This window comes from Lytechinus pictus, chromosome 11 (assembly GCF_037042905.1).
Source record: "Lytechinus pictus isolate F3 Inbred chromosome 11, Lp3.0, whole genome shotgun sequence".
In the NCBI taxonomy this organism is placed as follows: domain Eukaryota; kingdom Metazoa; phylum Echinodermata; class Echinoidea; order Temnopleuroida; family Toxopneustidae; genus Lytechinus; species Lytechinus pictus.
The window spans coordinates 30362012-30370564 of record NC_087255.1 but is presented as its reverse complement, the minus strand read 5'-3'; positions in this window follow the sequence as shown (position 1 = coordinate 30370564).

Genomic DNA, 8553 nt, shown 5'->3' with positions numbered 1-8553 from the left:
CTTAGCTATACCTTCCTCTACAACTTTGCAAAGTTTGGTGAAAATGACATGGGTTTTGAAAAAAGTGCAGCATTTCTTCTACTTCTCAAGTTTGTTATTGAAATTTGACATTTTTGAGGTTGAGTATCTTTCCCGCAATCTTTGAGAACTGAGAGTGTTAATTGTTAAACTTAAATACAATTATTAATCATATTGCAAAATTTGATAAAATTTTCATGGATTTTGACTAAGTAATATAGGGCTTTAAACTTATTTTTGTGATCTCGTGAGGTCTAAAAATGCCAAATGCTTTTGGATGCGCAATTCTTAAGAACATCATCCATTTGGGTTAAATTTGAAGCTCTATAGCAAAAAATCAAGCACATGGACCCATGTTCATTTTTGCATATTTGGAATATTCAGGTGCTAAAGTATCTATGTGCAAAGTATGATGAAAATGACATAAATTTTCAATGTTTGGGAGCAAGACTACGGAACCATTCGCATTTTAGACGGTATTAACAGACTTTTGCTTGTTTTCGGCGCATTTTGGGCTGTTTCAAGCCAACTCGCAATACTTTGGACACTGATAATTTGAAAACGAGCACATGGACCCCATAGTTTGAATGTCTTAACTTCTTCAGAATATATTCCTCTGAAAACCTGAGGAGTATGATGAAAACGACATGGATTTTGAACGTTTGGGAGCAGGATTAATTAAGGAACCATTCGTATTTTAGACATTTTGGACGGTATTAGACTTTTGCCCGTTTTAGGCGCATTATAGACTATTTCAAGCCAACTCGCAACACTTTTGACACTGATAGCTTAAAAACGAGCACATGGACCCCATATTTTTAATATTTTAACGTCTTTAGAATATATTCCTCTGCAAATCTACAGAGTATGATGAAAATGACATGGATTTTTAATGTTTGGGAGCAGAACGACCGAACCATTTGCATTTTAGACATTTTGGACGGTATTATCAGACATTTACTTGTTTTCGGCGCATTTTGGAGTGTTTCAAGCCAACTTGCAACACTTTGGATACTGATAGTTTAAAAACAAGCATGCACATGTACTGTACCCTATATTTTTAATATTTTAATGCCTTTAGAATATATTCCTCTACAAATCTAGAGAGTATGATTAAAATGACATGGATTTTATTATGTTAAGGAGCAAAACTATGGAACCATTTTGCATTTTAGACGGTATTTTTTTTATAGACTTTTGCACGTTTTCGGCGCATTTTAGGTGGATTTCAATATTTTCAAGCCAACTCGCAACATTTTGGACACTGATAGTTTAAAAACGAGCACATGGACCCCATATTTTTAATATTTTAATGCCTTTAGAATATATTCCTATACAAATCTAGAGAGTATGATGAAAATGACATGGATTTTGAATGTTAGGGAGCGAAATTTGGAACAATTTGTATTTAGAGGGTATTAAAGGACTTTTGCACGTTTTGGGCGCATTTTGGGCGATTTTCATGCCAACTCGCATCACTTTAGACACTGGTAGTTAAAAAACGAGCACATGGACCCCATATTTTTAACTTCCCTATACCACCGATATGCATTCCTCTACAATTTAGCAAAATTTGATGAAAATGACATGGATTTTGAAAAAAGTGCAGCTTACAAAATACTTGTTTAATTTTTGAGCAGATTCACGTTTTTGAGGATTTGTGTTTTTCCGAGTTTTTGCCCCATTCTTGCCAAATGAGGGCGCTGATGACTCCAAATAGATATAGTTTTACCAATTAAAAGACTTTCTCTTACTTTGGTATACACTTTGTTATATATCTTGAAAATTTGATGAAGTTTGATGCGGTATCCACTGAGTAAAGATGATTTAAACTCATTTGGTGAATTCGTGAGGTCTAAGAGAGGCATAATTCTCTTGATTGCGCAAGATTGCATATCATTCAAATACGGCGAATTTGAAGACCCGTAGAAAAAAAATAAGCACATGAACCTATATCATTTTTTGCATTTTCATAATGCATATATACCAAAGTAACTCTCTGCAAAATTTGGTGAAAGTGACATGGATTTCATTTTAACTGTGGAACGTCCTTAATTATCATTTTTTGCTCGTCAGTTTTTTTCCCTAACCAAAATAATCTTCATTTGGAGTGATCCCCGGCCTCCCTATTTTCTTTCAATTTTCAACTTTTTTTCCAACCAGCACCCCTTTTCAAAATTCCTTCCCAGCACACTAATGAAATCCTTATATTGGGGGCAATTCTGAACGGCGGCGCTTTTGGTGGTCAGGGTGCATGGGGGCAAGCCCCTATATATTCACCCTCTCACCCTCTGGAACCGATCTGACAAAATTAGAAAAGGCTATCTTCCCCCGAACCCCCCCCCCCCCCCAACAAAAAAAACGGAACAAAAACGGAGAAAGAGAAAGGAAGCTAGAAAAAGAAAAAAAATGGAGGATGAAGACGGGTATAAAAATTATATGGTATAGGCCTATCTAATTCACACTCTGCGCGAATACATTTAGATCAATTCAAGATGTTGTATCAGAAAATAAAGACAACATTTATATTTTAAAGGCAAATTAAGCCAAAAAGTTAACTCTTTAGAAGTAGGAGCACTAGCGTACCTACGGGGCCGGGGGGGCAGGGGGGGCACTCTGCCCCCCCTGACGAGCCACAACCCATACAAAAGACATATACCTGCCCCCCCTGACGAGCTTAAAAGACCTTTTTTGCCCCCTGACGAGCTTGAAGACCTTTATTGCCCCCCCCCCCTGATGAGCTTGAAGACCTTTTTTTTTTTTTTTTTTTTTGCTTGTCAATTTTTTTCTGGTACGAAAAGCTTTATTTTTTTATTGAAGACCTTTTTTTTTTTTTTTTTTTTTTTTTTGGGCTTGTCAATTTTTTTGGCGGCCGATTTTGCCCCCCCTGTGGAAAATCCTAGGTACGCCCCTGAGTAGGAGGGACAGTTTTAGTCAGCTGTGCAAACCCGGAACAATATGTGCTGTCTTCTGTGAAGACCCACTTGTTGATCAAAGTTTCAATCAGCTAGGGTCTGTGCCTGCAGACTATATAGGGCAATCTACCCCGAAACGTTCATTTGCATAAGTGGATCAAGAGGGTCAAAGCAGCCACCCCCACCCCCACCCCCCCCCCCCCCCCATTGGTGGCGGGGGGAGAAAACAGGGGGTTTTAGAGAAAAAGGCGTGAGAAGAAGCAAAAGAAAAAAAGAATAACACAGACGAAGAAAAGTGAAGAAGTATATATTGGCAAATACAAATTGGCAGGTCATTATTATCGCTGACTGAAAATATTGTTTTCTAGATTCTATTTTAGCAAGATAACAATGTTTCAATCTTTATCATTTTCTTTATCATGAGGTGCCGTGGCCAATTTGCCTATATAGTATTGAGGACATGGGGGCATGATGACCCCCCCCCCCCTCTTCTGATCTCGGCCGCCGTTTGCGCCGACATTTGGCACGCACATTCTTTTCCACATAAACTACAAGCCAGTACAAAAAAAAAATCTGAAAATGATTATTTATCATGAATATAATATGCAAATTTATTCGTGAAAAATATTATTTGCATATCTAACACTCAATTTCACTTCGAATTTTCTTCTTTTTTCTTCAAGATCTTTTTAATCTAATTTAAAGGTTTCCACAAGTATTTTTTTTATTTCTTTTGTATTTCTTGGATTTTTATCTCTTGTTTTTCATTTTTCTTTCAATGGAAATTATTACAGACCATTTAACAACTAAATTAAATCTTAAATTAATTAAGCAAACCATTTAGAATGAAAAATTCTCACCCTTTTATGAATTTCACCTCCCATAGACTTTGTACACAAAGTATGAAAATTTGCAATTTTCGGCATGACATCGTCTCGTAAAAAGTCACTTGGCGTCGCGATGCCACCCACATCGCGAACTGAATTTGGTCTTTAAAATTGCGCGAGACTTCATAGAAAAAAGTCTTTAAATTTTGCAGCGTTACTTTTTTTTTCGTTTCGGGAATATCGCGCGAAGCGTCAAGGGGGGCCATCATGCCCCCCAGTCCTTTTGGGGTTAAGCTAACTGGGCGCCTGACAAGACACACAAAAGTCTGAGGTTCGATCCCGGGCCACGGCACTTAGCAAGACATTTATTCATCACTGCCCTGACTGCTATTTTATCTTACATTAGAATGAAAATAGATAAAATGCAATAAGCATTATTGGTACCAATGTATGCTCTTTGTTTTGGGGCAAGATATGGGAACAGGCTGTTTGTTTAAAAGCCATTACGTTTTCTTTTTTTTTCTCATCATCCAAGATTAACTTTAAAGACTTCACCATTAGTTATATACCGCAAACATTTTATGACCAGAAAAATATAACACGTTTCAACTTTGATTTCAATTTCGAAATAGCCATAACTTTGACTTCTTGTGTGATTTTTTTTTTCCAGACTTGCATGGCACAATTCTCTTTTGATTATTTTACTCCTCTCTCATATACAACATTTCCAGGTTGGATTCCCTTTTAATTCGTTTCGTGAGAAAGCTATGTTACGCAACTGATTGTTTTTTTTTTTTTTTTTTTTTTTTGGATGTTTCATTTGCGTGTCCAGTTTGGCATTCGAGTTTGACAGGGATCCAATTAATCAGAGTCAATCGAAAGGATCCAGAAGCGTGCCCTTCGGCTGATATTTCCAGGGTTAACGTCCTACACGGCCCTTGAACTGGCGGGTACTCTGCACCCGGGGGGGGGGGGGCAGTCAAATATATTGCTGTATACACGCGTGACCAAAAAAAAACGCGTTGAAAGTGATATTTTTTTCAGTTTTGGGCGCGGGCCGCGCGTGCACTCGTAAAGAGTATAAAAAAAAAACACAGATTTTCGGAAAAAAGGGTGGTTTTGAAAGACGTACTGGTCAAATTGTAAATCGCGGGGTCAAACGTATGTTTTTTTTCCCAAAGCTTTTTTTTAAGACTAGCCAAACGTGTTTATGATATGTTTTTCCCAAAGCTTTTTCCCTTGAGTTTTTTTTCCTCCTCGTTTCTGAAAACCTTAACTGCACTGCATGGGGTAGAAAAAAAAAACTTGTTCAGGGGTCATATTCTGGCAACAACTTGTTTAGGGGCCAAAATGTGTAAAGCCCGCGAAAAACTTGTTTAGGGGGTTATTTTGAACAGAGAAACACTCGTTTAGGGGGTGTTTGGAAATTACTTGGTCACGCGTGTGTACAGCAATATATTTGACTCCCCCCCCCCCCCGGGACTCTGCAGTCAAGGAGAAAGTCTCTCTGTCTCTCTTTTGCCAAGTCTGCGATCAAGATGAACGCCTGCGAAGATTGGTTTGCGAGAAACAATCTGACGAGAACCCAGCTAGACTCAGACCATATAGTTAGGTTTAACTGAGCCAACTCACACGGTATAATATAGGGCCACGAAATTATAATTCGAATATAACTATATGGCTCAGACAATCAAAACGCTTCAAAGAACCTTCGTGTCGGACTGACCGATTCACCGATTCAAAAATATCCCAGTGGCCATTCATGACAAAAATGTTGAACTCGGAGTAAATATATACATGGATGATAAGGCCCACAGTATGACAAACTGAAATTTTGAACGTTCATGTCTTATAACATGTGATGTATAATTTAGATTTATGTATTCCGGTATACTGTATTGGATTTAACATGTAATATTATGTATAGGATTCATCTCTTTGTTTCAACTGTTTATATTATTTCCATTCTATCTGTTTATATTATTCATTAAAAAAACCAAACTCAGACACTTGAAATCTGGATACCTTCATATTATGTCTCCCTACCCCCCATCCTTCATAAATTTGTCAAATATACTGTTACTTTTCATACGATTTAAATTTAGTATTTTGACAATTATTAATTAAATCTCATTCCCGGGTCTCGTACTAATGATATTGAATAGGTTTTATGCACCCCATGTAAATTTTAGTATGCTCCTTTAATTGATTATAAATGAATTGAATTGAATTGAATATGTGTTTGTGCATGGTGTCTGGGCGCGGGGTGAGTGGTGCGTGTGTGTGAGGGTGTGCTTGAGTATGACTGTTAAATGAGTGTGTCCTTGTGAATGTTTTTTTGATTTTTTTAATCGATTTTCTGATAATTAATGTACCATCAAATGATATACAGTGTATAATACGTACTTTATTGCAAGTTCATGGCTCAATTTCGTTTATGTCCGTATATTTGTGATTTTTATTAAAACCATTTATCTATATATCTATTTGACATAATGTGTATATTGTTGCCCTGGTTTGGTCTTCATTTTTTCCTGTTTATTGTTCAGTTCAGTTCAGAAGTTACTCTTGGTTTATCATTATTATCATTATTATTTCATTAATTATGTGGAAGGCATTAATTCCCATCCTTTATGATAATGTTCACGGTACACGTACTCTCTACAAGCTGTGTTTTCAGAGTTGCCACCACCATTGCATATTGCAACCGTTAATCTGAATCTGAATAAAGCTTAGCCTCTGGAAGTAAATGTTTAATTGAAATTTAATTTCGCCTTGTTGTATATAAATCGCTTGTCCGGGGTCCGACCACAAGTTGAGTATGCTCATGCCACGTGTGGAATCCCGTTCTGAAGAAACATATACATGCATTAGAGAACGTACAAAGAAGGGCAACAACATTAGTCCCTGAATTAAGGAAGCTTTCCTATATCCACGACGACTTAAACAGTTCAGTAAAACCCCCAACTCTGGTGTATCGAAGAGCACGGGGTGACATGATTGAAACATAACACTTTAATAAATTATGATCAATGCACAAAACTAACTTCAGAAGTAAAATCTAGAGAACATACCAGAGGTCACAGTAAAAATTCTTATACCAAGGACAAAGACACAAAAATATGGAAATTGATTTTTTGTAAGAATATACTGATGTTGTCATTGAGTCAATAAGATATGACTATTCCCGGAAGTGAGCCAGGTCCCAAGGTATCCCTATAGGTCAGCGGCGTAACAGGGGTCGGTGGCCGGGGGGGGGGGGGGGGGCAAGAGCCAAAAATTTCCCGGTCATATCATGGAACAGGCAATGGCGTCGATCATAAGGCAAAATTTTTGAGGGGGCGATATGGCGTATCGGGCAAAAAAAAAATATATATATAAATGCGAGCGAGCGAAGCGAGCGAGCAAAACATTTTGACATTTTTATTGCAAATATCAAATTTTGTGATAGATTTTGACATAATGTTAAAAAGATTATATCATATTTCACCCTCCACTCTTTCCTTTTTTTCTCTTTTTTTTTGTACGCCACGGTGAATAGGATTTTTGTTATGATTGTGAGCGTCAGTGCGAAGCTATATGCTCGAGGGGGGCGAGTATGGCGCTTGTGGCAAGAAGTAGGTTATTATAGGTCCCGAGCGAGCGAGATAAAAAAATCTGTTTTTCATGAGAATCTAACATGAAGATAGATTTTAACGTGATATTCAGAAATATATAATACACTTTCCTTTGGTTGTAGAATTTTGGGGGGCCTTGGTCCAAACTCATCCATATAGCAGTGCTTTATGGGTGGGGTCCAGGGCAGAGCCCCGGAACCTCTTGATATTAAAGCCATTTTAATTATTTTAATCAAATTGCGTGTATATTTGTATTGCTTTCACACAACACATAAATTCAATGCAGTTGTGTATCGTAATCATCCAAATATTGTGAGGGGCACACCTGAGCAAATGTGGGAAAATTTGTAAAAAGTCGCCAGCGAGCGAAGCGAGCCAGAAAGAAAAATGGCCTGTAAATAAAATGAAATTCTAATTATGTGATAGATTTTTACATCATAGCAAATATCATGTCATATATTTTTTCATTCATGTCATTTCGCTGCCTCCTTTATTTTCTTTTCCGGCCCTTGGCTGTGGAACCACCCCCCCCCCCCCGTACGCCAGTGCTTCAACGCAAAGCATAATGCAGGAAGGGTCCGTATAGGGGCCCGTTATAGAACCCATTAAAGGTTACAGATGAAGAGCCCCCACTGCACGGGGTCTTGACTCTTGGACAGAGCCCCCGGTAGCTTTGGAGATTTAGCAAGTTTATGATAGACTTTCATACGACATTATGCTATATATACCATCCATCTTTCTTCCCGCTCGTTATCTTAAATCCTCGGCGGCCCGGTATTGTACGACGTTATCTTGTCCCTTTTCTTTGTTTTCCAATTTAGATTTTGGCTAATTCCATTCTGCATTCATTTCCCGCTTTTGTTTGCCTTTTTGTCATCTTTAATTTATTTTCATGTCTTACTGATCATGCTAATGTATTTGTATATCGGGGAGCCTTATTCTTTCTCAGTTGTTCTTCTTTCCTTCCTTTTCCCGTTTTCTATCCGTTTTCCCTTTTGATGTTTTTTTTTAGTTTTCTTTTCTTTTCCCTTTCTCTTTCCTTTTCCCCTTTCCTTTTTCCCCTTTCCTCTTTTTTTCTTTCCTTTCCCTTTCCCTTTCTTCCCCCTTTTTTTTTCTTTTTCCCGTTTTTTTTAATTTTCCCGGTGAGCTCCGCCAGGGGGGGGGGGGCAACTTCCC